Source organism: Natator depressus, chromosome 3 (genome assembly GCF_965152275.1).
Source record: "Natator depressus isolate rNatDep1 chromosome 3, rNatDep2.hap1, whole genome shotgun sequence".
Taxonomy (NCBI): domain Eukaryota; kingdom Metazoa; phylum Chordata; order Testudines; family Cheloniidae; genus Natator; species Natator depressus.
Window position 1 is genome coordinate 209,699,667 of NC_134236.1, and position 25,749 is coordinate 209,725,415.

The 25,749-nt window shown below is 46.4% G+C and overlaps 1 protein-coding gene across 11 annotated transcripts in view; it reads left to right on the plus strand.

Moving 5' to 3' along the window:
* Positions 1-5,750: 5,750 nt before the first annotated feature.
* The window catches only part of SLC8A1 (solute carrier family 8 member A1), a 334,656-nt gene continuing 314,657 nt past the window's right edge, over positions 5,751-25,749 (plus strand). For 10 of the 11 annotated variants that reach the window (XM_074949877.1, XM_074949881.1, XM_074949874.1 and 7 more), the window contains exon 1: positions 5,751-5,891. The gene's annotated coding sequence lies outside the window, so the exon portion shown is untranslated. Of the gene's footprint in view, positions 5,892-17,586; positions 17,729-25,749 lie in introns of all 11 variants that reach the window. The other variant, XM_074949875.1, reaches the window with a different exon arrangement.

Below are 25,749 nucleotides of genomic sequence, written 5' to 3' on the forward strand. Positions count from 1 at the left end.
CACTGTCTACTCATATCCAGCTTCTCGTCCACTGTAACCCCTAGGTCCTTCTCTGCAGAACTGCTGCCTAGCCATTCGGTCCCTAGTCTGTAGCGGTGCATGGGATTCTTCCATCCTGAGTGCAGGACTCTGCACTTGTCCTTGTTGAACCTCATCCGATTTCTTTTGGCCCAATCCTCCAATCTGTCTAGGTCCCTCTGTATCCTATCCCTACCCTCCAGCGTATCTACCTCTCCTCCCAGTTTAGCGTCATCTGTAAACTTGGTGAGGGTGCAATCCACACCATCCTCCAGATCATTAATGAAGATATTGAACAAAAGCGGCCCGAGGACCAACCCTTGGGGCACTCCGCTTGATACCGGCTGCCAACTAGACATGGAGCCATTGATCACTACCTGTTGAGCCCGACAATCTAGCCAACTTTCTATCCACCTTATAGTCCATTCATCCAGCCCGTACTTCTTTAACTTGCTGGCAAGAATACTGTGGGAGACCGTGTCAAAAGCTTTGCTAAAGTCAAGGAATCCATATAGCCAGCCAATCTGGTATACCAGCTAATTCCCTTTTTCTTTGTACCATTATTAAACTATATATGGAGTTGTTTTGTTCAGCATTGTTTTGCCATATTTGCCCTGTCTGGCCTCGTTCAGTTTCAGACAGTCTGTGCTTGCAACATATTGTTGCAAGATCCTCAGCATAACTGCTGCGAGTGCCTCCAGGCAGGGGGGCCAAAGTCACTTGGGCCTAGTGCGAGGGGGCTTCATCGACACTCATGGTCTTCCATCCCCTCGAGTTACCTAGTGGCCAGGCCCAGTGTCCCCAACATGAGGATGCTGCTGCCCATAGGTAATCCTTCCTGAGAGGCGGTAGCTTAGTCAAGAGAAGAACCCTTCCATCAGCCTAGTGCTGGTCTAACTGGAATAGCTATGTCTCGCAGGGGGGGGTGGATTTTTCAGACCGTTGAGAGATGGAGCTATACTGAAGTAAATTCCTAGTGTAGACCAGGCCTTGGTGCTCTGGGAGTAGAAACTAATATAAGAGGAATCCTGAGTTCACTTTCTCCTGGCTGTCCAGGTTCTCAGCTAGTGTAAATGGTCCCACATCGTCTAACTCCATGTAGGTAAACTGAATTACACCAGCTGAGGATCTGGCCCTACACTGCTTACCTCCAGCAAACATTCATCTTGGAGCGGAGCTCAAATACCCAGATAAATGCAAAACAACCGCCACAGCACAGTCTTTGGAAAAACAGCCGCAAATGCTGGACATATGGGTTTTCTTTCACTCCGAGTAGAACGACAGGTTCTCCTGGCAAGCAACTGTCTATTTAAACAGATTGTGAAATGTGCATTGCTTGATATTCACCGTGTAGAGAGTGAGCTGCTTTGCCATCCTCTTTACAAGTGAGAAAGGAGGCATTGACAAACAAGTTGGAGAGCTGCAGGAACACTGGAAACCAAGGGAAGGTGACTATCGAAGTAGCAACTTAAAGCTGGAGTGACATGAGTTGTAGGAGTGTGAAGGGTTGATAGTGTCTTGAAATAAGAGTTCCTAGCAGCAGAGCTAGCATTGCCAGTTGCCCTTTTTAGGCACTGTGAGGAGAGCCTTGGAATCAAAGTATCTGGCTGTAATGCAACTCATCCCATCAGCGGGCATTTCCCCAGCTGTCCATCTTAGCAGAGGGTTCCCTTAAATGTGAATACCAAAGAGAAGACAGTATCGGAGTTCAGACAAAGAGAACTGGGTTCTTCACCATGAGCCTGCAGGCCTGCTCCTCTGCTGGGGGAAAAGGGCCCATCTCTGCTGAGGGAAGCTCCAGCTAGGAATCGGGCCTATTCCTAGCCTCCTGCCTTTTGCAGGGAAAATGCAAAATGAGGTGGTGATGTCAGCCTGGATGGAGTTGGTGCGTTACAGCTGCCTGTTACCTCAGAGCTGCAAGAATCACATTGTTCCTGTTCAGAGAGAGACACGCCTGGGAACTGGGCCACGGCCAGGGAAGCCCTAGTTCGTAGCTGGTTGAAATAGGGGCCTGACTTGGTGAAGCTGGTTTGCAGTGTTGTTATAGCCAAGTTGGTCTCAGGACTTGAGAGAGACAAAGCCAGTGGCAGGACGAGCAGCATGCTTGTTCTTGGCGCCAGCAGCCCTCATGCAACCTGCGGCACCCTGCAGCAGCTGCCTGTGTTTGGACAGCGAGCACCGAAAGGGCAGTGTTTAGACTGGCAGAGAGAGTGTTGCTGTGTTCTGTTGTACTGATGTCTGTCATGCCTCCCTCTCCTGCCAGCTCAGCTGTCCCAGCGAGAGTCAGAGGGAGTGGGGAAGGGAGAGAAGGACAAAAGATATAGATAAAACGTTGCTAACAAGATATAGGGCCAGATCCTGAACTGGTGTAAAGTGGGGTCATTCTGTTGATTTCAATGCAGCCTCTTCAGTTTACACCTGCTGAGGATCTGATCCCTAACATTTTAGGCCAGTAACACTGCTATTGAGGTCAGTCAGTGAGAATGTGGTTAACCCATGAACAGGGATAGAAGTAAACATCCTCTTACTAAGTGCCCTTGGGGAAACCACATTATGCCCTGGCTCAGGCCAAGTAGAGTATTTCCCAGAGCCGCCCCCCACGCTATAACAACTCCATGGGGTTTGAAAATATTTACTGGAGCTTGGCTCCACACAGCTCTGGCTGAATTTAAGCCCTGGCCTTAACTATTGTCTTCAGTTAGTTCTCCTCCTTATTAATGATCATTATTCTGGTTCTGAGTCTGCCACAGTGACTCAAGGTGAGCAGACTCATTCAATGAATTCATAGCAGAGGACGCAGGACAGCAAAGGGTCGTACAACTGGACCATGTATTATAACAGTCACTGCTGATGATCTGCCAATGTTAGCACTAAGTCACTAATTGTAGGCCAGGCTTCATGCCCTAGGTCTGCCACCTTCTTCTTGAAGAAACACTGAAGCCAAGCTGCGTCTTCATTCATGCAGTCACAGGTTGGAGCATCAGGGGTTTTGACCTGTGCTCTGTCACTAAGTTTAGGAAGTAACAGAAACTTGAAGAAAGAAGACAGGTAAATGCCATTTTCCTTTTCCCTTTCATGTATTGCTGTTATTTGCTGTTTTTTTTTTTTATTAAATCCTCCTTGAGTGACACATTGTCTTTTTCATTTGCCTGCAAAAACTCCTGATACCTTATGACCTGTAAGCTTTGACTCCAACTTTACCTCTCCCAGCAAATTTCTGGGATGTGACAAATGGAAGAGTGATCCATGGAAAACATGACAATGTTTTCACACATTCTGTACTAAAACCCAAGTTACAAAAATGTTAACAGCACTCAGAAGTTTGGAAATGCCAGTACTAAGGTTGGCTGCTTAACCCTAACTCTGCCCCTTGTGCATGGATGCTTTACACTGCAATTTCTAAGGGCACAATTACATACTAATTCTCAGAAAGCACAATCAGGCAGGTTTTCCCCACATCTAACTGCCACATCTTGCTTTCTTCCTTTACACTCAGCTGTTATGACGCTAGTTCAAGTACATCTCTATGGACTGTCTAGCAAAAACAGGGGAGGGATAGTCAGTGGTTTGAGTATTGGCCTGCTACACCCAGGGTTGTGAGTTCAATCCTTGAGGGGGCCATTTAGGGGTGTGGGGGGCCAAGTTTTTCAGTTCAACAGGTGTTCAGAACAAAAACAAAGAACCAAGAGTGTGAAAAAGCTTGAGTAAAAAAATAATTTCTTCTCCCTCCCAGCTAATCAAAGAGACCAGGCCTGCAGCTGCATTTTCAATACAAGGGACCTAAAGTTGGACACCTAAATTCATCTTTAGGCATCTAAATAAGTACCCTCATTTCACCTGCTCGTCTCTTCTCACGTCACCGCTGTTCCCTCCCGCTCTGCCTACAGCACCAGGGCCAGCTTCACACATGAACGTCTCTATCCTTCTCCCCTCTGCTCCTTCTGCCTGAATGGATCCCTTAGCTTAGGCCAGTGGTGCTAAAACCTACCTACCATTGCAGGGCGCACGTGCAGCTCTGCGTTTTACCTGAAAGGTGGATCCAAAGAGGATGGATCTAGACTATTCTCAGTGATAGCAGATGACAGGACAAGGGGTAATGGTCTCAAGTTGCAGTGGGGGAGATTTAGGTTGGATATTAGGAAAAACTTTTTCACTAGGAGGGTGGTGAAACACTGGAATGCGTTACCTAGGGAGGTGGTGGAATCCCCTTCCTTAGAAGTTTAAGGTCAGGCTTGACAAAGCCCTGGCTGGGATGATTTAGTTGGGATTGGTCCTGCTCTGGGCAGGGGGTTGGACTAGATAGCCTCCAGAAGTTCCTTCCAACTCTGTTATTCTATGATTCTATGTCCCAGTATACTCCTCCCCTTTAATGGACAACGTGGAGGGCTGATGGTCGATTGGTCCCCAGTATGTGTGGGGGGTGGGCCAAAGTACTGAAGCAACTGATCCAACCTTGCAGTGCTGCGATGATAAATATGTTCAAGACTGAGGTGCTAAGATACATAAGTGATGGGGTCATGTACGGCCCTAGAAGCAAAGCAAACTTCAGTCCTGCACGGAGCGAAGAACTCTGGCCTGAACCAGCAAAGCACTTAAATACCTGCTTAACTTTGTCCCCTTGACCTCTGTAGGACTACACACGTTTAAAATAAAGCATGTGTTTAAGTGCTTTGCTGGTTCAGGCCAGAGTGCTCAGCACCTTGCAGGATTGTGCCCTAATATAGGTAGCGATCCGGACAGCATGGTAGAGATATAACCAAATCTTTACACAGCCAATCCAGTCTTGGCATTGCACCCGGTGCTTTACTTAGCATTCACTTCTGAATGCTACAGGGAATGCACAGCAGCAAAGGGGTAGAACTAAGGTGATATGCTCTACCTTAGATTTCTCCCTTCCCGGCACTGGATGTTGAACTCTGCAGCTAGACCATCGTATTGACATAGGGCTGGGTCAACCCCTCCCAGTGTGAGCTGACAAGGGGGTGGCCAAAGAGGAGGATTCCCTCCCTCCTTTATTTATAGACAAATGCACTGGGGCTGTCCCAAACGGTGGTTTCCATTCTTCAAGGTTTGAGGCATTTATACGTCCCAGTGTGGCACTCCTGCAGTATCAAGTGGAACACTAACGGCTGCTACTGTTACTAATCTGGGAGCTGCCTGTCACATTTCTCCTGTGCATTCTCTGTCTCTCCTCAGAGATGAGACTCTTAACATTCTGCTGCAACAGACAGGATATGTATTAGCTTGAAATCCTTCCAAGGCACAAACATACAAACCCCTGACCTATAAGGAAAGTGAAAAGTATTCTTGGAAATAAAGGGATGTGAACCCTTAAATTAAAAAATAAAACTGTCTGTCTTTGTAATTTGTATTTACCCCATCCTAACAATTACTGTGCAAATATTTTGAGAAGTTGTGGGCAAACAGTCAAGATTTGCAGGAGATTGAAGCCATTTTAAATACAATATAAACCTAAGCATCAATTTTTTTTATGGTTGCATATACTAGCCTGCAATGATTTGTTCAGCATGCACTGAAAAGGAAATATGTAATCTTCAAGTTAATTTGAAAAAGACGTTGTGGCAGGGGGTCGGGGGTGTAAAAATACCAGGCAGAAAGGATTTTTTTTTTATCATCATGATTTGTGTTGGATGAAGCCGAAAGCTGCCAGATAGCTTCTTTTCGACAGCTTGGAGTTACTGTTGGGAACAGATCCATGTATGGAAGCAAAAGCAGAAAAGCACAGATAAGCTGAGATCCAGCTATGCAAACCATGTTTAGAGACACTTAAAGGACAAGCTCCTTTCTTTCGGGCAAATTTAGAGAAGCTATCGTACGAGGTCCTTACACACAGCTACTGAGACTTGACAGCGGTAAGTGAAAAGCAATGCAAGTGTTTTCTCTGAATATATAACTTAGACATTGGGTTTCCCGGATCTCCTAAGGAAAGCTGTGCAGCTGGAGCTATGGGGTGTCTGAAAAGAGATTTGGGTTGGGATCTCTGAGGGAGAGGCACAGAATTGAACAGGATTACAGCTAGAGAAACAGAAACTTTGACTGACCGAAAGAAAAATGTTGCAAAATTAGCATTTTATCACTGATCAGTCAATTCATAAAGCCCAAACAGCAGATGATGTTAAACCTTCAGCATGTCAGGGCCTTGAGAGCGTGCTGCTATTTCTGAGTGTCTGCCTCTTTTCTGTATCTATGAATCAAATATATAAAAATAGTGTGTATTTTTTCCCCTGTGCTTTTGAATGTCCTACTTTCATTTTGAGAAATGCATCTCATTTAATGATGTGGGTTGAACTGAGTGGACATTAGGAAGAGCTGATTTGTAAACGACTTGTATTTCTTGGCACTTGAAGGCAATCTCTCAATGTTTCTCTGTAAATATGAGGTTGATTACATCCTGTGCAAAGATTTTCGTATGGCTTTAACCATGAAAGTCAACCCCCCCCCCCGCAAAAAAAAAGAAATCCAGCTGGATCTATTGCGGTGTCAGCCTCTCTTGTAGTGAATATTTCAGGAGCATAAAGCTCTGTAGAAAGAGTTTTCCTTCAAACCAATATCTATTTAACATTAAATTACATTAGTAGACTAGCCTGTGCATTGCCAAAAAGCAGATATGCACCTTTGTCATAAATTAATGTGTTCTATAGAGAGAAAGCATTTGATTAAATTGGATGTATAAAGGGTTTTGCATCCTTAGTCTAAAATCTTGTTTATTTTGCATCCTATGATTAAATCATGTTATTGTCACAAGGCTACAAAACAGGGTTTCTGGGTCAGTTTAGGTGTTTATAATGAAGTATTCAGACTCCTGCTACAAATAAGTAAAGAAGTGTTTTCATTTTTCAGGAGGCTAATAGATTGGAAAAACAATAAGTCGTCTTAAGTAAAATGATATGGCAGGAACTGAAAACCAACATGAACATTACTGAAAACATATTCCCAAGGTTGCGCTAAGAGATAAGGGGAAATATTGATCATTGCACCCTAATGCCTTGAATAGTTTTGTTCACAAACAGAACTATTGTTTTTCCTTGAATTTATTTAATCACCCTACCTTGTACTATATTTTTATATATAACAATGGATACATTTGTTTGTGACACCATAGTTAAGATTGTGTTCTGAAAAGGGCTTAATATGGGGCATACATTCCTGTTTCACTACATCTCACTGACCTTTCAATGTGAAATTTCCCATAGTCTAGGTTTTCATTCCTTCTGAATGTTCTGTGCTTTTTTTGGTTTGTTTCTTTTCACATGTTTAATAGGAAGTGTTTGAAATTGGGCTGTGGATGAAATGTGACCCTGGCAGTCCCACACTTTTTTGTTCACTGATGTTTTTTAAAAACCATCTACAGAAGAGTTGGTGGAGAGATTAATCTTGAGGAAATTTAAAGCAATGGGTAATTTAAAAAAAAAGTATATTTGGATTGAGGATCATTTTTAGCTGTTACTCACCGAAATTGGATGTTTATTCTCCATTGTACACTTAAAACAATTTCAGTCAGTGCCTACACTTTTCTGCCAGATTTTATTCTTTAACAGAAGGTTTTACGTGCAGCTGCTGATGGATAAAATCCTTTCCCTCAGTGGCTGCAGCTTTCCCTGGTCCTCTAGGGATAGGGCTCTTCTATTGCTCCCTTTAGCAAACTGCCCCATCGCAACACAACAAAGCACTCCATTAAAGATCCACAACTAAGCACTGGGAGGAAATTGTTTGGAAAGGGGTGTGCTTGGGAAAGAAGCACTACATAGGTACTATTCGGTGGCTTAATTTTTCATCTCCTTGTTTTGTGTCTAGTAGCAATCTTAACTGTTCCACAGTGAAGTTTTTTTATCACTATAGATAAAGACACAGATAGACACAGGTGAAAATGAAGATGCATCTGTGATCCTGCTAAATTATGAGACTAATGGTCTTGAACGTCTAGCTGGTAACCCAAACTCATGCCAGACTCCACTTGCATTGGCTCTGAAAAGTGAAATTGAATCAGCGGAGATTTACACAAAATAATTTGTGATCCTGAGAATTTTTTTGTTGAAACGCTGAGCAAAACTATTCTCTTCCATAGATTTCTGGGCCAGAAAGGGCTGCTGTGAGCACCGAGTCCCACTACCCGCATAGCGCAGGCCACTGGTTCTTGTAGCAAGCCCATGACTTCTGTCTGAGCTAGATGGATAGTCACACCGTGTTTGCAGTTGAGTGTTGGGCTGCACCATGGTGTTGTAATGAACCTCATGCCTGCAGGACACATTACACAGAAGGCAAAGAAGCCTCTGTAAGCCTTTGTCAGTCCCTTGTAAGCCCTGGGCAGGCTCAAAAGCCCCGGGGCAGAGAGTGCAGTTACAATCCCCAGCTTAATTCTGAGCTCACCTTTGCTACAGTGGGTTCAAATCCTGCTCCAGGGGAGAACCACAGAAATCAAGATAGGTGGAAAAACCCACAAATGGGTTTGAACAGCAGCAGCTTTGCCCAGCTTCAGCCAGAGTTTAGCATGCTTTCACTGCACAGCCTTTCAGTGGGTCCATAGCAGGAGGACATGAAATTGCACACAAACAGTTTCACAGACACCAGTGGTGCTCTTGAGGGTGGCTTGGGAAGGCTGCCTGTGCCAGTAAGTGCTAGTTAAGTGCACCACAAGGGCAGTACAGCTTAGTGACTAGAACACCAGGCTGGAGTCAGGAGAACTTGGCTCTGACACTGACCTGCTGAGTGACCTTGGGCAAATCACTTGCCCCCTTGGTCTCTTTCCCACCACCCTCCTGTCTGCCTGTTGAGTTTGTCAGCTCTCTGGAGCAGGGACTGTCTCCTCCTAGTGTGTTTGCACAGCACTGGCAGAAAGCGGCCAAGAGCTCTGCTGGCAGTGCCAGACCTTAACATAATAGAAACAGCAACAAAGAAGTCAGCTAATGCCTAGTGGCCAGGATCTGACTGTGACTTTGGGTGCTGCAGGGTTTGGCTGAGACTCCTTAAAGGGTAGCAGGGTTCAGTACTCACCATTGGCGCGTGCCTCAGCCAGAGATTAGGTCATTGCTGGTCAGACACCCCTTGCGGATTGCCCAGCCTGTTGTCTCAGTCTCACCCTCCAGGGTCCTCATCTTCTTTGTGACTCAACTGCTCACTCTGTGGCTTGGCTCTCTATCAATGTCTCTCAGGACAAGCTGTCCCTCCACCAGTCCACACAGCCCTACATCCAAACTGTGCCATATCCCCGGCAGTGGCACCCAGGCCTGCCCTCTTCTCCGGGTTCCAGCCCAGGTACCCTGTGCTCCACAAATGGGCTCTACTTACTCCCAGACCTGGTTACTACTGGCCTGTGCTCTGTCCTACTCCCTCCTTCCATCTGCCAGCATGTCCAAGCTTCCTCCACTCCCCAGGGCTCCTTCCAGACCCAGGAACCTCCAGCACTCCTCCCTCCTCTCAGGAGGCAACTGCAAACTACTTCCCCCCACTGTTCTCAGCTCCTTAGCTTTATAGAAGCCCCACCTGTGCCTGCCCAGGTGAGCTTCACCCTTAATTATTGAGCCCTGGCTCCCCTCCAGGTGCAGCCTATGTGGTTAATTGGCCCATCCAGCCACCTTAACCCCATCAGCATTGGCAGGGGCGGGTCTGATTTTCACAGGTGAGGGTTCAGCACTCTGACAGTTAGGCCCCACGTAAGTGGAGCACCAAGTATCATTTGTCTCTCTTGAAAATCTTGACCAGCATGGCTGGAATGCCTCAACTCGGCTGGGGCCGGTGGGATTTTCCAACATGCCTATGTGAGTTAGTAGTGCTCTCAATGGGACTTGTGCACCTAAATCACTGAGCCTCCTATGAAAATCTCAGGTTTCAGAGTAGCAGCCGTGTTAGTCTGTATTTGCAAAAAGAAAAGGAGTACTTGTGGCACTTTTCTTTTTGCGAATACAGACTAACACGGCTGCTACTCTGAACCTGTCATTATGCAAGGCACTGAATTTAGCTGTATGGAGCGGAAATCTAGCAACTTCATAAAAATAAATAAATAAATAAATTTGTTAGTCTCTAAGGTGCCACAAGTACTCCTTTTCTTTATTAAAATCTCACCCGTTGTTTATACATGTGGGAAGATGTGCTTACATTAGCCATACGGAGCTGGTCCCTTTGCTCATGCAAACTGCACAGTCTCTTGTGGAAGGGGGGAGACATGATTCATAGCTTCCAGGGGCAGAAGGGACCATTGTGATCCTCTAATCTGACCTCCTGCACAACACAGGCCACAGAACTAGCCTGAGCATGATGACATCATGGCAGCCTTGGCAACTGCATCCTTTAAACAAACGCACAACAGTGGGAAACCATTGCAAGAGAATTTGACAAACTGAGGTTGGTTTAAAGCAATCCCAATTCTTCCCCTTCCCCTTTAGAGGAATACAATATGTATAGCCTAAATCCTGGATGAAGAGTTTGAAAATGTTCTCTTTTTCCTTTCAAAATCCAGAGACTAGTTTGCACAGATTCAGATACATATCTATGAACAAATCCATTCCTCAGCTGAGATCTTTGTACATACTCCTTCCAGGTTTTCCTGCTCTATGTAGGTTCTTATATTGCCCCCTTCACCGCATTATCTGAGCACCTTCCAAACATGCAGTAAGCAATATGACTAACACCCATCACATGTGGTGCATTTTTCCTTTCCCCAAGAAGAAGGGTGTGCGGTGGAAGGTTAGGGGATTTTATTTAATGGCCATGCTGCTCTGTGTTTATGTTAGAGACAGAGGTAAAGAAATGCTCCTGGCACGTGGAACAGAAGGGGGTGAGGTTAGTGATGGTGCTTAGTTCTTGGGGAAGTTGGTTCCACAGCCTCCAAGAAAGTGCTGTGTCCTGCACAGATGAGCTAGGCAGCCCTTTTCAACTAACTATAGTGAGTTGTCTTAACTTTAGCTAAAGTGCAACAGTCCTAAAAGCTGGGGAGATGAGAGGAGGGGGTTGGAACTATTTAATTAAACACAGCCAGTTTTCCCAAAAGAATAACAAAGTAGGAGAGCTCAGATTTGCAATGTGTAACATCTATATGTAAATGAGGCACTTGGCATTCCAAAGAGATGCAATGCACAGATGACAGTATGAGCTGTTTGCCGTCTGTTCAGTTTAGTGCCAAGTGTATTCCCAATGTGTGCTAAGCATGTGTGGCTGTCATGGTGGACTTTCTTTAAATAAAAGTAAAGTACCTGATGTTTATTTGTTTTAGAGAAATTGTCCCATCATCTGTGTAGTCCCCTCCTGTAGTTTGGATCACATAAAACAGAGCAGACTTTTCACGCTTTAGAGCATATATTTAAGTTTTTCCACATTAACTGAGTGTACCGCTGGGAGTGGTGGCACTTGCCTGTAATCCCAGCTACGTGGGAGATGGCGGTTGGTGGATTGCTCAGGGGTTCTAGGCTGCGGTGCGCTATGCTGATCGGGTGTCCGGTGCCCCTGGCCAGCGGGTGGCTGAAGGACTGGCTAGAACAACATGAATGATCGGTGATCTCTCTGTGAGGACTGACAGACCGATTGATCAAGGTGAAACATGTATTGTGCTATAGTATAAATTACTACCGCAGAAGGCCAGACCTGCACCAAGGGAGGTTCAGGTTGGATATTCGGAAAACGTTTCTAACTCTCAGCGTCGTTAAGCTCTGGGACAGGAACAGGCTTCAAGGGAGGCCGTGGAATCCTCCTCACTGCAGGTATTTAAGAACCGGTTGGACAAATGCCTGCCAGGGAGGGTCTAGGTTTACTTGGTCCTGCGTCTGCACGGGGTCTGGAGTTGATGAGCTTTTGAGGGCCCTACAGTTCTATGATTCTCAGCTAGTATAAATCACTAGTCACTTTCTAAATTCTGCAGAGAGCCTGGCCATGAATTCCTACTCTAATGCACTGAGGAGTGATCTGACCTGTATGTGGAAGCACCTCAATGCTGCATGTTGATACAGGTTAAAGAGCAAAGGTTTTTATAAAAGAATCAGGGAGCTCTGTGTGATAGAGTAGCTGGAACAGCCTCACATGGCTTGGCCCAGGGGCAGTTCCCTGGGCTGCCATTCAGGAGTCTAGATTTGGCCCATCCACAATCCTGGACTTTAGAGTGCTCAGCCCTTCGAACGATGCTCTTTGTCAGGCCCCTGTCGCTGTAGAATCTGAGTGCCTCACAACCTATAATGCACTTATCCTCACAACACCCCTGGGAAGTAGGCCGGTGCTATCTCCCCATAATACAGCGGGAGAACTGAGCCATAAAGGGAATAAGTGACTTGCCCAAGGTCACATGGCCAGTCTGTGGCAGAGCACCGAATTGCGCTCACATCTCCCAGTCCTGGGCTAAGGGGCTGACCATTGGACCGTCCTTTCTCCTGTGGGCCCAGGGCCAGTTTTGCGTTGCTGAAGAGTGACCCTGCTAGCTGAGTAATATCCTGCATCAACAACCTCAGAAGGGAAGTGTAGCCCCAAAATTCTGTCCATCAGTGCAGAGCCCTGTGGTTGGGGTTGAGGGAAGGGGAAGGGTAGAATCCTTGTACCCCAAATTCAGCATTAACTGTCACTCACGCTTTTTAAAAAATTTCAGTTTTAATTAAATAAAGTTTGTTTCAGCCTCAAGAATTTGAATTTCCAGGGCACGACCAGGTGTTAAGTAGGTAATTTCAGGGCAACACAAATGATGAAGGGCACAGAGAGGATGCCTGGTACAGAAAGATTTTCAAAAAGTAAAATGTGTGTCACAAGGCTTATGGGTGACTAATATTGTCTTTAAGGAGTAAAAGGGGACAAATACCAAGAAGAGAGAGGAATCTACTTAGAGTGTAAATTCTTTGTTATAAGTTTGTACAGTGGGGCCTCGGCTTCTAAGTAGAACTGGGAGTCAGGAGTATAACTAGAAGCAGAGGGAGGAAATTTAGCTAGATGAGGAACATTTTCCTAAGAATGAGGCCGTTTAGACTGGAATGGTCTCCCAGGGGAGGTGGTGGGACCTTCTTCACTTGGATTATTTTGGAGTCCTTGAGAATATGCTGCAGAGAACAATCTCACGTTGGCAGGCCGACTCAGAGATGGTGCCGTAGGGCCTCTCTCTCTCTCCAGTCGCTATGGTGCTTTCAGATTGCTCGTGCTGTTCAGGCGTCTTTGCTTTCGCAGCTCATGCTTTTCTCGGAAACAGCAGAGATTTCTTCCGCATGATGTGCATCTGGTTGTCTGTGCTCCACAGAAATCAGGCTTTCTCCTGGAGTTAGCAAATCACTCACCAGTGGCATCATCCTCCACCGCTTCCTGCTCTTCTACAAAGTTGTCCTTACTGTCATTGGAATGTTTATTTGGCTTGTTTTCCTTTCTTCTCAGATAAGCAAAAGCAAAAGTGGGCTCTTGGAAGGAGACACAAAAGTGGGGAAATAACAGTGTTCTGTAGGGGCAGGAATGGTGCCAGCTAAATTGCTTCCAGTTTCTCATCCCTCCCCACTGGGGCCTGTTGAATTACCCTCAGAGACCTCCGCACGTGGAACCATCCCCTTGCAATCTTACCTGCATCCCGGCCCCAGGCCGTGCATCCCAGCTAGCATCCTTCTCCTGCAATAGCACCAGACAGTGCTCCTGACAGGGGATGTCAGTCTGCTCCTCAGCAGCTAGAGGGGTCACTGGGGAAAGAAGAGAAGCTTTTCCTACCTCTCTGTTAGACGGAGCTGACACATTAACAGTCACAGCACGTCCAGCCTGGGCGCAGGAGGCTGGGATCGGGAATGCAAAGCAAGGCCCCATCATGTCAATGCCAAGTGTCAGGCCTGGCGGCCAGGCTGGTGATGCCCCAGAGGAAGAAATCACTGGCACCCCACCTACCCAAACAAGATGGCAAAAAGATTGGCAATCATTAAATACGACACAAAATAATGAATTGCTCCGGGAGGCCCCCCCTAAACCACAGGCTAGAGTCAGCAACAGCCACATTCCAAACCCTGAAGCTTTGTGTGTATGTGCGTGTACATGTATGTGTGTGAGTGTGTGTCTGTGTGACTGTGCACGTGTCAGTGTGTGTGCATGCACGTATGGGTTACGTCTGCGTGTGTGCGTCTCTGCATGTGTGCATCTCTGTGTGTGTCCACATGTACGTCTGTGTGTGTGTGTGTGTGAATACGTGTGTGTGTTCATGTCTCTGTGTGTTAATACATGTGTGTGTGTCACTGCATATCTGTGTGAGTGCACGTCTGCGTTTGTTTGCCTTTCCCTTCCTTTTCTTCCCCATCATTCTCTTCTCTCCTGCTCTCTGTTTCCCACCCAGCTGCATTTCTCCTCGCCCTAATTTCTGTTTTTTCCTTGGTCCCCTTTCCTATTCTACCCTCTTCCCTTGGCTTTCTCCCCTCCCATCTCCCCTCCTTCTCCCCTCCCTCTCCACATCTCTCCCCCACCTCTCTCGCCCTGATGCCTACCCCCTCCCACCACCCTATCTCCCTCCCTGAGTTGCTGGCTCCAGGGTTGTTCCCCTCTGGCCCTTGGAGTCCTTCTCCTTTCTCTGTTTCACCAGACTCTCATACTGGCCCCTGAACTCCATGGGCCCTGGATTCCCTCCCCCATCGGCTGCCTCTTCCAGTCTGTTTCCCCCTCTATTCCCTACTGAGGTCTTTTCTTCCCACTCCTGCTCCCCCCCCACACTTCGCTCTTTCCTTCTGCACATTCCAGGTTACCCCATTGAAGATCTTTCGTCTTTGCCCCAAATTGTGGATGTCAGAGGTGGGAAGCTCTGGCGTATTCTGCTGAATCCCTCACTTTGCGTTACCAGGGTGATGGGAGGGCGCTTAGGGAAGAGCATCGAAGTCAACTGGGGGCTGGGGGGGGTCTGATTTGTGAGGAAGGATTCAAAGGGTTAATAATGACTTTGGTGTCGACTAAGTGAGGCGTAAGGGAGTGGGTGGGCCGTGCGCAGGAGGCTGCCAATGCCTGTAGGGCATGAACCCCAAGGAGGAACGGGGGGGCTGTTGGGGGGGACATGGAGCTATAACTACTGACCGAAACAGCTGGATGAAAGGAAGAAGAGAACAAATATCTTCTGGTGACCAGGAATTTCACGGTTAAAGTTTGTAAACCCACCACTTTATCCTCCTTAACACCCCCACACACACACACCCCCCCCCGAAGCCCTCCTCTGCCCGACACTTACAGCTCAGTCCCATCTGGCACTGGTGGGTAAATGGTCGGTTCTGCCACCTGTCCTGCCTAACACCTTGACTGTGAGATCTCGGGGGTAGGGGTCACTTTGTTATTTGTCTGGATAGCACCCACCAGAATGGGGCCTTGATCCCTGACACAGGTTCCTAGATGCTACCAGGATGCAAATAGGCTGTAGAGAAATCTCCCAAAGGAATTGGGTGGAAACTCTAACGCTTGGGGCTTATAACACGATAGGGAACAAAGTCGCTCACCTTATGCAGGTTCTGCTTGAGCAGGGAGATGACACAGCTACTCTAGGGGTCTTTCTACCCTTTATCTTAGTCTTTCTAGGGCCAGGGCTAGTTATAAGGAACCTCCTCCCTGACCCCTGGTAGTTTGGGTTTATAGCCTTGCTTCTGTATCTACCAATGATGGCTCTGGCAATTCTCTCTATGCCTCTTGCTGGATTTGATCTACCTAGACTCTCAACGATCTCTTGTGGCAATGAGTGCCGCAGGTTAATGAGTGCTGAGGGATTTCTCCTCTGCGAGCGACCTGCAGCATTCCCTTCGTACAGGCTGGTAGCCCTGCCTCTGTCCCACCCCCGGTTCTCGGCACTGGCTCCCTGCCCCATGCCACTCTCAGAGCTTTGAAAGTGCTAGGAACACGCCCACCCTGCCACTCTGGTGCTGGCACCTCCCCTTCTCCTTTGGTCTCCCTGTCTCCACTGCTCCCTCCCAGCTCCACATTTCCCCCCCTTAGGGTGCCCTGTGCCCTGCCAAGAGCCATGTGGTGGGACACATGGGTGGAAGATGCTGCAGGTCCCTGGGCCTCCCATGCTGCGCCGGTGCACAGGCCACCAGCAGGGTCAAGAGGAGCAGCTGCTGTCCACACACAGGTGGTGCCACTGAGCTCAAAGCACCGTCGTGCTGCTGCAGATACGGGGACAGGAGCCAACAGAGAGACTTTGCCTTCCTTGTATCTGTCCTCCCCGGGTCAGCAGTGCCTCTCTGCAGCAGAATGAGGCTGAAAGCCCAATCTTCAGCTCCTAGGAGCAAAGGCACTCGGGATGTTGTAACTTCCCCTCTAAAACACACGTGGGCCAAAGTGCCCAGGCCTGGGGGCCTAATATTAGGTTCTACATTCCATATTTAGGCTCCTAAATCAAAGGGGCCCGATTTTCACACAACCCCAAACTAAGTCACCAGGAGCCACTGGCTGCCCCAGAGCATTTGGAAAACAGGTGGCTTTAATTTAGGTGCCTAAATATAGTTACAGGAACCTGCCACCCAACCCCCAGGTTTGACAATGTTGGCCACCATCTCTCTGGGACAGGATAACCACGTTCTGATCTTCCAGCCATACCAAGAGATGTACACTTCCCTCTGAACAACTAAACAAACAGACAGTGACATATCTTCCTCCGGAGGCTACTTCTAAGCTTGCTGTTTGTGTCATGGTTTGGCAAGAATGTCATTAGGAATTCCTGATGTTACCTCTTCGGCATCAAGCAAAACTAAAAGTGAAGACCTTGTACTTCCAAGCTCAAGTCAGCAATCAACAGCTGGATTTGCTGTTAGTGTGATGAGATTGCCAATTCATACAAATTAATAGTAATAGATGCAGACCACAGGATGTTGGTGATCCTTGGCATTATCCCATGATTTGGCCAGACATTTTACACTGCTGAGAAATGCACACAATGGAATATTTCTAACAATAACACTGGATGTAAGCGACAAGTGTTTGTTTTACTCTGGACAGTAACTCGTTCCATATGGTCCTTTAAAACATGTTAAATGTTAAGCCATTTGGGCCCGAGAATTATTTTTTCAGGGTGACCTCCTGGGCGGTATAAATCTACTGGGTTTAGCCTGCTTGCTGAACACTAGTTAATCGAAACAAGGTGCTGAAAACGCCCCATCATCCCGGCACTACGCCTGATTCAGGAGTAGGAAAGGCACTCTGGATTGCCCCAGCTCTAAGGGCTTCCCTCTCCTTCTATTTCCCAGAATGATGATGCTTACTTTGCTGTGGTGCCATCTCTGACAGCCTTCAGAAGCAATCCATATGTGATATTAAGGTTCTGGCACAGGGGAGAACCTGTAACCTATTTGAATAGCTAATGTAGTTTTAACTTCCAGCATTTATCTTCCTTGTGTACTTTCCCATGGTGCAGCAAAGTCAAGTCACTGAGGAAACCTTATCATAAGCTCCCAGTCAATTTCTGTAGCTAGATCAACACATGGCAGAGAGAGGAGTCGGATCTCCGTGGTATGTTAATTACTGGGTAAAAGACCTTAGACAGGCAGCTATGCAGCGCTTAGAAGTACTAACAGGAAAGAAATGACACCACTGCCTTCCATTTTTTTCACATCTTTCCTCTAACACTAATAGTTTCATCAACATTTTTTCCGACAGTAAATGCATGAGATGTGAGAACTGTCACAAAGCCCGTGGGAAGCAACTAACAGTCATCGTTCCGCTGAGACAAAGAACCCAGTTTATCTCCAGTTGTTCTCGTCTGCAGCTTTCTGAAAGGCTCAGCACCTTGAACCACCAGGTTGGAGTACTGCACAGTATTCATATACCTTGCATTCATGTACTGATCTACAGTTTGACGGAGCTACAGTATCTTCTGGGAGTGAATGCCTGAGACGTTCACCATGTTCAGAAATACTTTAGCCACCAGATTTTGAAAAATTCCCCCTCCCCCAAACATCATACGATAAACAGGTGGAGCGTTCACTCTTTGAGTTTGGCCGTCATGGGCTGAAATGAATTTATAAGATCAGCAGTAATCAGTGTCCTCAGAAAGGAATGAAACACCTTAAAATTAACCTCATGCTTCCCTGACAAACATCTGCTACACTGCACACTTAACCTGTGCACGTATGCCAACCCCGATATAGCGGAGGTTGCGTATCATAGTGTGGGGGAGGTCAGCGTGTGGTGTATGGGATGTTTCCTTGTCAGACAGAAGAAAGTTCCTTGTGGAAGTGCAGAGTCAGTCAGTGGCAGTGGAAATATGCTGTGTGGGTATTAGGACATGGTAAAGAGATGTCCCATAACTTGCATTTCCGTGCTCTTAGAAGTGGGGGACCTCACACTTAACCTTGATCCCTTTAAAATATAGGGGTTTTTAAAAAAAAATCTGGAATCTATTATGGACATGTGGTCTCTACAAAGGTGTATTTACATGCTGCCGAATGAATGCTCCAAAGATTTCCTGCCCTCTGTTGGTAAGGTCTGAGAGCACAACTAAATATTGATTGATTTCGATTTCTAAAATTGTATGTGTACAACAGAAATTTTATCAGGCAACAAGTTTTATCCATTAGCTGCCAACTGGAGCACAGTCTTTCAGTTATGACAAATAATGGCTGAAACTTACCCTAAATTCTAATTTATAAACACAGAAAAACCTGTTGCACCAGATCTCCTCAAGATTCCTCTCTCTACCATTGGGTAAATACAAAATGCTTTTTTTTTTTTTTGAAGATACCAGTTGACCAAAAAATGTCAGACTGCCATGGACAAATTTCAGACACTGCCCAATTTTGAACACTTCCTGTTAAATTTTTATGAAGCGGTATCAAACAAATATTGTATAGACTATTCGGAGAGCATAAAAATCAACACTGTTTCAGACTAGAAGGCCAGTTAGATGTAAAGAAAAACTGGACTTGATGCCCCATTTTAAGCACATTTCAGAACGCAACTTTAACAAAGGAGTCATAACCAAGAACTTCCATCATAAAAACAGAGTTTTAAAAAAACTTCTTACAATTCACTAGAATTTTTAATGAAGAATTTTGTAGTAACGTCAATAGACAGATGTGTAAAACAGAGAAATATCAAAGCCTATCCAGTGCCATATGTCATTCCCATTGCATTGCACATATGGTAGAGAAAGGGGTGCGGTTGTCCAGGAAAACTAAATAGCATCCATAATTTTTGCTATTCCTAAATACTAATTCATATACTACTATCACTGATCGTTATCTTAAGTTGAATGTTTCTGAAAAGTGTGAGCAAAATCCATATGCCTGTTTTTGAATTGTGACGAGGCGAAAACAGGCATTTATTTCCCTTTGTGTCATTTTTTTTCAACGTTTATGTTCTATGGGCAATACAAAATGGCTGATCACTTAGGGAGTGCTTTTCCATGACAATGGAAAATATTTGACCCTGTCAATAAGGACATACCTGATTTCAAGCTTCCTAACTTAAAATAGCCTGGTGGTTATCTTTAAATATGCGGGTTTGTAGATCTCAAAGAATGCAACAAAACGAGACAGGTCTAAGACTCTGACCTTAGTAATTATGATGTTTTGGAAGTACAAACTCTCTAAGTTCATCTTGATTCACCATTTCAATATTAGACTCTAGTTGATTTTATTTGCCAAATGTTGCTTTTTTTTTGCCCGTGTCTTATCTGCCAACTCAGACTTTTATTAATTCTTCCTTGCTTGAATAAATTCCAGTCTTCAGATTGTTCACCATGTACTTATTTTGGCCCAATCCTGTGAAGCCTGGAGCGCATGCTAAAACTTTGCCTACAAGAGTAGTTCCTCTGGCACCAAATCAAGTTAAGCACATGCATTGTTCATTGTGGCCAGGAGGAGTTGTAGCAGTGAATATATCCTTGACGGTTCGCTTTTAGTTATTCCCAGTCTGTAATTGGTCACCTGAATCACATGGTGTTGTTTCTACTTCCTGACTGGGTGAGTGGGGAAATGGAAGATGTCAAGTTGGCCTGGCAAACATTTCTGGCATAAAACCGCATCCCAGCACAAATTCCTATGAGCATTTGCAAGATGTTTGCTTTCCATCAGCATTCCAGTGAACTAAAAATGGAGCAATGGCAATTGACAGCAGCTGAGGATCTGCCCCAAACACTCCCAAAGGCTTGTTCATGAAGGATCCACAGGCTGAAGAATTATTCACTGATGAAATTTGCCAGGCATGTCAAACAACCCCGAAATGAGAGAGCTGTGAAGTCTGTTTGAAGACAGCTAACGCTCCCGACAATCCTCAGTTAGGTTCCAAACCCTGCTTCAACTTGTAGCTAGACATTTTCTCCTTTCTCCACGCAATGACCTTTCTCCACTGCCAAGCTCCCACTACTCTCCCCACTCTTCCGAGCTGAGTTCTTGGCCCAGACCTACAGCAGGGGCTATTTCTTCAGCTTACTAACATGCTTTCTTTTAATTGACCCTGTTAGTCACAACTGTGTCTATCTAGCTACAGCGCAATGAGCATTGGACCAAGATCCTCGCCATCAAATATAATAACATGTAGCTCTCCTCAGCCATAGATCTCAAAGTGTTTGACAAAGGAAGTCAGGATCATTATCGCCATTTATAGCTGGGGAAACTGAGGCACAGAGAGGCGCAAGTATATTGCCCAAGTTCAACCAGCAGGTCAGAGCCAGAACTAGAATGCAGGTCTCCTGAGTCCTAATCTGGTTTGCTATCCACTAGGCCACGCTGCCTTGGTTGCTCTAGGACCAAAGCTTTCACTGTGCCTGCTGCCGTGCTGTCCACACAGGTTTGCAGTGCAGCAAGGTGGGAAGTGCCCTCATTCATTTCAGCCTGGCCGTCAACTCTGGAACCTACAGATGGCAAGTGAGGTGACACAACCGTGCTGCTGATCATTTTAGCAGAAACATCCAGCTAATGTGTGGGCACCAAATGGCTCCAAAGGGTGCGTGGGAGTCGGAGTTGAGAGAGGGCTTGCGTGGGTGAATGGAATGTATGTGGTGGAGGGGGACTGAGTGAAAGAGGCTTGTGTGGGAGGGACGTTCATGCCCCTGCTTCCATCAGACCTGCTCAGGCCCTTGCCCTATACAATCATATGACTCCCCACACGCTAGCCCAATGGATCCACCAGTAAAACTCTGCTTCTTCCATGCCCCCCAACCCAGTGCCTCATCCCCAACAGCCCTGACCGCAGACAGCATTGCACCCGACCTCTAGCTATACTTGGTGTCAGTTTGAGATGTGGGGGAGAGGGGGAGGGAGCAGGCTGGGGGCGGGGGGAGGGAGCCAGGCTGTGGTGGAGCACTAAGGCAGCAAAGGGGGAGCCTGTGAATGCACTACCCCCTCCAGCTCAGGCCCCCTGCTCAGCTCAGCTCCATGTCCCTCCACTGCACCCATAGAAACTCAGCGACAGCCTAATCCCTCGCTTGACTCCCGCCAACGTGCAATAAGCAGGAAATTGCTCCCCCACATGAGGAGCTGGAAACAACAAGGAGGAAAGAACAAGAGATCATGTGGGGAACAGAAACTCAGGGCAGAGAGCGTGCACAATCTGCAGTAGGAAACCCCCACTGCATGCAGCACAAAGCAAGAGGGGGCTTGGTTTGCAAGGGAAATGTAGCAGAGTGTTGCCAGTTCCTACGACTTCATCATGAGTCTCAAAATCTTTGGTGTGCTCCTTAAAGCCCCAGCTCCTGGAGTCAGGGGAGTAGGTAAGGATCTCAACTTTCATTTGAAATATAAGGGACATTTCTGCCCCTCGTGGCTGCGGAGGAAAGCTCAGAAATGAGACCCCTAAAGGCTTAAAAGCCAGAGGGTGAATAAACAGAAACGCTCTTTTTTTTTTAACATGAATTCTAAGGTAACCTAATGATTTTGAGACTGGACTCCCTCTTTCTGAATGCCTGGGGGGCTGTCCAGCTCCTCACACCCACTCAGTGCTGCGCTCTGTCCCCCGCTAATGGGGGCTGGGCCACAGAGAGATATGGCCGAGGCTACCCGTGCTGGGCCTTTAGTTCAGGCAGCAGAGGCTTAGGCTTCTAGAGCCAGTTGTTGCAGGTTCCATACCTATCCCCGGTGCCCCGCCAGGGGTCATACATCCAGGAACACGGAGGACATCGTCTAACACTGTGCTCCCACCAGCAACTGCTCTCATGCTCAGACGGCTGTCTACAGCTGACTCATTGTAGTCCTAAGACAAATTTTTACATCACTTATGTAGCTCCTATGGGGAGGCAGACAGTTTTGCCAGACACTCTTGAGCCAACAGTGAGATGCACTAGATAATAGCAGATGTGAATAAATGATTTGGGGGGGTTCCATGAAACAAATGGTACATGACTATCTCAGCTGACTTTAAACCACTAAAAAATAAAACCCAAAGGTCCATAAAGAAATCACCTCCACGCCAGAAGAGAGCCTGAAACTCAGGAAAGAGAATTCACAGGCACGTGAAGGAAAGCAGAAGTTGAAAGTTGACTTCAGTCTTGTACACAACACAGTTTCATTTCTCAGAAAACATCTACCGTGTATTCTTCATGCTCTGCTTTTCTTTGTTTCTCTATTTTTAAATTATAATCATTCACAGAACCTCAGCAGCATTTATTGCCTTGTCACTGATTGACTGCTTTGCCAGCTACGCATGACATATTTGTTTTATTGCACAGCACAGAGAAGAGAAATATTCGTGGTTCATAAATCTTTGAAATAGCTCAGAGGTTCCTACAGAATTCTAGGCCTGCATAGCTAGGGAGAGCCAGCCCCTGCCCCAGGCAGTTTACAGTTTAAAGAGTCAAGACAGCAAAGGGTAGAAGAAATGGGCTGTTATTGTCCTGATTTTACAGCTAGGACATCGAGGCACCCAGCTTTCCTGAGTCTCCCTCTCATGCTAATCGTCTGTCCTTTGCTCTTTCATGTCAGTCTCCTGCGTCTCCGGATGTGGAAGGCCTGTAGGACTGGGCTAAACAGCACATCCCTATCCCATGTTTCTATTGCAGCAGTGCTCTGGGGCAGGGATCTGGCTGAGCCCCACAGGGGTAGGTGCTGAGCAAACCATTTCCCTGACACAGCACTAATACAACGAGGCTCTGAAGAGCTCTCGGCTAAGGGAGACAAGCCATGCCTGAGGAGTGTGGGAAGAGGTGACAGTCCAATATCTGGACTATTTATATCTGCACATAAACATTATCATGTCCTGAGGTCAGACTAAAGGATCACAAGAGCCCTTCTGACCTTCAGATCTATGAATTAGCATTAACTCTCCCCATCTGCCTCTGCCCCCCCAGGCATCATTAGGGGCTGATTCCATCTGGGCCCCACGGAGCGATTCATAGATTAATAGATAATTGAGGTCAGAAGGGACCATTATGATCATCTAATCCTACCTCCTGCACAACGCAGGCCACAGAATCTCACACACCCACTCCTGCAAAAAACCTCACCTATGTCTGAGCTATTGAAGTCCTCAAATCGGGGTTTAAAGACTTCAAGGAGCAGAGAATCCTCCAGCAAGCGACCTGTGCCCCATGGTACAGAGGAAGGCGAAAAACCTCCAGGGCCTCTTCCAATCTGCCCTGGAGGAAAATTCCTTCCCGACCCCAAATATCACGATCAGCTAAACCCTGAGCATATGGGCAAGATTCACCAGCCAGATACTACAGAAAATTCTTTCCTGGGTAACTCAGATCCCACCCCATCTAACATCCCATCACAGGCCATTAGGCCTATTTACCATGAATATTTAAAGATCAATTAATTACCAAAATCATGTTATCCCATCATACCATCTCCTCCATAAACTTATCGAGTTTAATCTTAAAGCCAGATAGATCTTTTGCCCCCACTGCTTCCCTTGGAAGGCTATTCCAAAACTTCACTCCTCTGATGGTTAGAAGCCTTTGTCTAATTTCAACTCTAAACTTCCCGGTGGCCAGTTTATATCCATTTGTTCTTGTGTCCACATTGGTACTGAGCTTCAATAATTCCTCTCCCTCTCCAGTATTTATCCCTCTGATATATTTATAGAGAGCAATCATATCTCCCCTCAACCTTCTTTTAGTTAGGCTAAACAAGCCAAGCTCCTTGAGTCTCCTTTCATAAGACAAGTTTTCCATTCCTCGGATCATCCTAGTAGCCCTTCTCTGTACCTGTTCCAGATTGAATTCATCCTTCTTAAACATGGGAGACCAGAACTGCACACAGTATTCCAGGTGAGGTCTCACCAGTGCCTTGTATAACAGCACTAAAACCTCCTTATCCCTACTGGAAATACCTCTCCTGATGCATCCCAAGACCGCATTAGCTTTTTTCACAGCCATATCAGATTGGCGGCTCATAGTCATCCTATGATCAACCAATACTCCAAGGTCCTTCTCCTCCTCTGTTACTTCTAATTGATGCGTCCCCAGCTTATAACTAAAATTCTTGTTATTAATCCCTAAATGCATAACCTTACACTTCTCACTATTAAATTTCATCCTATTACTATTACTCCAGTTTACAAGGTCATCCAGATCCTCCTGTAGGATATCCCGGCCCTTCTCTAAATTGGCAATACCTCCCAGCTTTGTCTCATCCGCAGACTTTATTAGCACACTCCCACTTTTTGTGCCGAGGTCAGTAATAAAAAGATTAAATAAGATTGGTCCCAAAACCGATCCTTGAGGAACTCCACTGGTAACCTCCCTCTAGCCTGACAGTTCACCTTTCAGTAGGACCCGTTGTAGTCTCCCCTTTAACCAATTCCTTATCCACCTTTCAATTTTCCTATTGATCCCCGTCTTGTCCAATTTAACTAATAATTCCCCATGTGGCACGGTATCAAACGCCTTACTGAAATCTAGGTAAATTAGAGCCACTGCGTTTCCTTTGGCTAAAAAATCTGTTACTTTCCCAAAGAAGGAGATCAGGTTGGTTTGGCACGATCTACCTTTTGTAAAACCATGTTGTATTTTGTCCCATTTACCATTGACTTCAATGTCCTTAACTACTTTCTCCTTCATGAGAAGGGCCAGAGGAGAGCCGCCTGACAGAATGGCTCAGGGAGGGCGTCCCACGCATAAGGGGGCGCATGGATGGCTAGGTGAGACGCCGGCACATGATGGAAGCAGCTAGGCAGAGCGGTGAAGCCAGAGCAGATAGTCGGGAGGGAAAGAGCAGTGAGGGACTTGAAAGGGGAAGGTCAGAAGCTTGAACCTGATGTAGCATCCACACTGCAGGAAGGAGGGGCCGGCAAGAGCAGAGCAATCTGCAAGGGAGCTGGTCTGTTTTGCCTGGACCGGAGAGGGGCGTGATGGTGTCAGAGAGGCTGGAGAGGAGCTGATGGTGATCAGGATGAGAGAGGGTCGGCTTTGACCTTGACAGCACTGGAATGCTGCCTGAAGAAGCACCTAGCTTTAGAGAGACACTTCCCATTACGGGAAGCCATTTCTCATGCTGGTGGCTAAGCAATTTTCTCTTGCAATCTGTGTTTCAGACAGCCAATCTTTTTGTCTCAGGGAATATAAATAGGGTGCTTCCTGAGTGACAGGCACAGACAGCAGCTGTTAGTCTCTGGGGCAGGCTTGCAAGCTCTCACCACTTTGCCATGAACCTCATGGTATCTGGTGTTTTAATTCAAGTCCCAGCTCCTGGAGTCAGGTGATTATATCAGTCTCTCAGCTTTCTTTTTTGAAAAAGTATGTTTCTAGGTCTCAGGGTTGCAGAGAAAATCTGGCAAATGTGACCCCTGAAGGCTCAAAACCCAGAATGCAAAGAAACTGAACCCCAAGATTTGTGATGTTTTAAATCTCATGTTCTTTCAGCCAACTTCTCCACTCCCTGG